At 36.2% G+C, this 5,081-nt stretch overlaps 1 non-coding gene across 1 annotated transcript; it reads left to right on the forward strand.

Moving 5' to 3' along the window:
- The first annotated feature begins 2,910 nt into the window (after positions 1-2,910).
- On the forward strand, positions 2,911-3,122 carry LOC128318236 (small nucleolar RNA U3). Its single transcript, XR_008301713.1, has one exon. It is a non-coding gene; the product is annotated as a small nucleolar RNA U3 (small nucleolar RNA).
- The last annotated feature ends 1,959 nt before the right edge of the window (positions 3,123-5,081 follow it).

Genomic DNA, 5,081 nt, shown 5'->3' on the forward strand with positions numbered 1-5,081 from the left:
TGACGTAGACTTTTCTTAGGACCTTTCTTAAGAACAAATTTAAGAAAAAACTTAGGAAGGTATTGGTGAATGAGCAAATGCACACAAATGGCCCTGTTACAGCAAACATGGCTCTTTGCAACTCAAACAAGACATTTGCAACTCAAACAAGGCATTTATCCTGCAGGACTTTATACTGTCTACTAACATGGACTTTTTGTTTTAACTGAGACCTGGCTAAAGCCAGGAGAGAACATCTTTTCATTTTTATGGCGATGATACCCAGGTGTATTCGTCTGTGAAACGCAATGATCTCAGTAGGCTACGTGATCTTACCAATTGCCTTACTGCAATTAAGGCCTGGATGTCTGCAAATCTCCTCATGTTAAATGAAGACAAGACCTAAATCCTGGTTTTTGGGCCTGATAAGCCCCCTGGTTTTTAACGTTACACCCTCATGTAGAAATCTTGGAGTAATCTTCGATCCCTGTTTGAACTTTTCTGTTCGCATTAGTAAACTTGTTCAAGCATGCTTTTTCCATCTAAGAAACATTGCCAAGTTTAGATGCATTTTGTCTTTTAGAGGTGCTGAATTAATTCTTAACACTTTTGTGTCCTCCCATCTTGATTATTGTAATGCACTTTATAGCTGTAGCATGCCTTCAGCTTGTTCAAAATGCAGCTTCTCGTCTCCTAACAAAAACAAGACATAGGGAGCATATTACTCCAGTTCTCGCTGCTCTTCATTGGCTACCCGTGAAATGCAGAACTAACTTTAAAATATTATTACTAACAAATAAAGCTCTACATGGGAAAGCTCCAGGATACATCTTAGAGTTGCTGTTTCTCTATTGTGTGAGCAAGCAGATTAGGTCATCATATCAGCATCTATTAGCCATACCAAGGACTAAACTGAAACTAAAAGGGGACTGTGCCTTTGCTGTACATGCCCCTGCACTATGGAGTGTTCTTCCTTTGGACATTAGACTGTCAGAATCTGTAGAAATGTTTAAGTCATCTTAAAACCCTCTTTTATTCAAGAGTGTTTTATGATAAATGATTTTTATCATAAATTTTATGATTGCTTGTTGTTGGTTTTATTGTTAATTTGTTGTTATTATTTTTATTTAACTCTTTTTATGTATTTTGTGATTTTCACTCAAACTTTTATGGTGATAATTTGTATGTTTTTGATATTACCTTCCTTGACTTGGTCTTATTTTTATATTTTTATATATTTTTATTTACTCTTATTTATGTATTATTTTGATCCAAAAAAAAAAAAAAAAAGAACTTGATTTCTGAAGCTCTTTTATTGTTCATTTGTTTATGGGATACATAAATATGGCTTGTGTTTTTCATTTAGGCTTTGTGGATAATGTTTTTTTTAAAGCCATACAGAAAAAGTGCATTTCATTAATGTTCTGTGAGTGAGTTCAAATCCACAAGTGTGGTATTAAGTGAACGTGTTCATGTAAAAATGAATTAATGTGTGGGAAATAAAACCAGATGCCTCACACGTGTGAAGTTTATTTGTGAAAATAAATAATATGGGAGGGAAAGATTACAGGTAAAAATAAAGGTATCATGTTAAAAATGTTACATGTGAAAATAAATGAATTATATGACAAAATTATAAGGAAAAAAATCACATGAAAATAAAAACATGCACTACATGTGAAACAGAACATGTGAAATCTCTAAAAACCACATGTGTAAACTTCATGAGTCATGATTATTCATATGTGAAGTTCATGTGATGCTTCTGGTGTAAAGGAACCGATATAATAAAAGTGGAATTACTTTGCTTTAAAAGAAAATGTGTGTGTATGTGTGTGTGTGTGTGCGTGTGCGTGCACACACAGCTTCTTGACTCCACAATGGGCCTTATTTTTCAAGCTAGATATGAATGGATTTATGTGTAAATTGTTCAGGCGAGCATTTAGACAAGAAATTTGGTATTCGTGAAAATTCAGAAAAACTTTTGTATCCTACTCATGCTAGTGAGCGTGTGGAAAAATTTATGTGTAAGAAGATTAACTAATGTAAACATCTTTTACTTTTAGAGCATTTAGCAGACTCCCATATCCAGAGCGACTTATAGAAGTGCTTTGGAGTCTCTATGAAAAGCACGCCCTCATGCTAGTACACTAGGTCAGGGACTAAGAGTACCATCAGGAAAAATGAGTGAAAACCAATAGTTGTATATTATTTGCATTAATTAAGAATATTTAAAAAAAAAACCTAATCAGTTATAATTTATCCCTTAGTTCCAGGGAATTTTTAACGCTACAGCATACAAAGACTATACAATTATGTGCTGCCGATGTTGTGGCAGCAGTTTGAGGAAGGGCCACATGTGGGTGTGATGGTCAGGTGTCCAGATACTTTTAGCCATATAGTGTAATTAATATGTAATTTTACACTTATGAGTTTCATTGCATGTTTTATTAATAAAATATCAATAATAAATTAAAATGCACATAACTTGACTGATTGCCAAGAGAAAAACAACAGACTAATTATTAAGTTTATTATTATTAAACTTGACTAATTGGCGAGAGAAAAACAACTGAAAAGTCTGCTGACCTTTGAGATTTGTAACAGTGGGCACTTTGTAGGTCTAAATGAAAAATGTAAGGTGTACAATTATGTTTTTTCTCCTGGAAATGTAGTTGAGTAAAAGTAGAAGTACTTACTTTCAGTAATGATCATCCGAAGTACAAATATTTTAAAATAATACTTAAGCGTAGTAAGTATAGTTTTTGTTTTTAAGATAGTTTATGCGGATAGCTGATCATTCTAGTGTGTGTTATGTGTAGCCTCTCGCTGTTCATTTTAGTGTGTTATTTGTAGAATCTACAATCTACCAGCTTCTGGATTTGTGTGTTATTTTGGGTCATGTTTTGTCTGAGGCTAAGAAATGCTAAGATGCTATACGTTCAGGGATCATTTCTATAGTTTCTAGCTAGGAAATGTGATTTGAAAGTGTTATGTCTCTCTAATCACAATGATGAGTTTTGATGCACTCTTCTGAGCATGAATCAGCTCTAGCCTAATGATTCTTTCATGGGCTTTAATCACTGATGAATGTTCTCTACTTCTTATGAGGTATGAGTGGAAGAGTACATGGTCAGAATGACTGGTATTTTATTAGTTCCAAAGAAAAAGGAGTATGTAGTGCTTATAGAAGTTTTATACTGAAAATATTAGAAATGGTTATGTAGATTTTCAGTTTAATGCTTATAATTGTGGTCAATAACTTAAGTTTGAGTGTAATTTTTAGGTAGTGTGTTATACTAGTTTGTTTGTCTTGTTATTGATGTTTGTCGATGTCATAATATACTAAGTACCACTGTGCCCATATAGTGAGGGTAAGAATTTAGTCCTACTCAGATAGTACTTCTAAACTATGATGTGTTTTGCAAGTAAAAGGAGTGAGTTTCAGGGAGTTTCCCATTTTACAGGCACCATCAGCTGTCGCACTTTCTCACCATGTCTGGGGTCTCGTAAGCACCGAAACAGGACGCCGTGCTGCAACTTCAGTCGCTCCACTATCCAGTCCATTTCTGTTGTGGCCAGCTCATCTCATGCATCTTCTGTTTCTTGGGCCTTTCATGCACCTTAACGGCAGTCAACACCGGCCCGATGTCAAGATCTTGCATCTGAGGTTCCTGAAGCTCATTCCAGCTGTGTCCACAGATTTGGATTTTCAGCCTGGACTGAGCTGCCGAGTGTGCCACCGGCTTCTTGGACCTAACTGTGCAGACAGGCCACAAACAAACGTTTTCTTCCTTTATCACTAAGAAGTCTTACTGTATGTACTCAACTTCTGGCTCTGAAGCCACCAGGATATGGGACAGCATGTCTGCATTTTGGTTCAGTCTTCCAGGCTTATAATGCACCTCAAAGTTGAACTTGGTGAGCTAGGCCACCCAGCTTTGTTCTACCGCACCCAGATTTGCTGTCTCCAAGTACCACAAGGGGTTGTGGTCTGTGATGACAGTGAACGGAATTTTTCAGTGACTGCCCATTTGAGGCCGAGAAGGTCTAACTTAAAGCCGCTATAATTCTTGTCATTTCTCTCGCACTCCTGCAAGCCTCGGCTGGCGAAGGCTATCACACATTCAACCCTTTCTTGTCTTTGGCTCAGGACCACCCCAAGGCCCAGGTAACTCCCACCTATACTTACAATGAATGGGAGATTAAAGTCGGGATATGCGTGTACAGGTGGTGCCATCAGACACTTCCTCAGCCTATCAAATGCTGCTTGGCACTCTTCAAACCACACACAGTGTTGTGGTAGAGGCTTAATGCCGCCCTTTTTTACTTTACCTGTCGGGGCATGCAAGGGCCTCGATAGCTGTGTGAAATGGGGAACAAACCGTCGGTAATAAGCAATGATGGAAAGAGTAATGAAAAATCATACTCAAGTAAAAGTACTATTACGTCCCAAAAAATGTAGTGCGAGTAGAGTAAAAGTACGTGTCCTAAATACTACTCAAAGTACGAGTAAAAAGTAGCCCTTTTAAAAGTACTCAAGAGTAATGAGTATTATGCTGTGAAAGTTATTCCACATTATACCCTGCAAATTAAAAGTGTAGCTTACAGTGTCACTCTTTTATGGACGTTTCTCAGTTAAAAAATAATAATAATAAATATATATATATATATATATTTCTCCAACAGTTTTATTTTTGACAGGGTTCCCACACCTTGGTTAACTTCAAATTCAAGGACCTTTCAAGGACTATCCAGGTCCAATACCCTCAAATTCAAGGACTTAATGTGGAGACACATTTCAAGTGAGAGCAAGGTTACATCGTGTTACCTTGTTAAGATACATTGTTACAGTTTTCATGTGTCAAACACAACTATGCAAAAAAGCATTTTTTTTGCATTTATTTTTGGCCATATGACAGATCTGATATTCTATTTGTCGTATTTCTGTTTTGCATAAAACTGAAGAATATTCGGTATATCCTATATTGTATTCTAAAAATTCTGATATTAACTTTTGCCTGGATTTTATTGAAAGGAGCTTAGGATCATGTAACCAGAAGTTTTAAGACATATGAATATGCTTTTAAGTTTTTCTTCCC

The sequence above is a fragment of the Pangasianodon hypophthalmus genome, chromosome 4, assembly GCF_027358585.1.
Source record: "Pangasianodon hypophthalmus isolate fPanHyp1 chromosome 4, fPanHyp1.pri, whole genome shotgun sequence".
Classification (NCBI taxonomy): Eukaryota; Metazoa; Chordata; class Actinopteri; order Siluriformes; family Pangasiidae; genus Pangasianodon; species Pangasianodon hypophthalmus.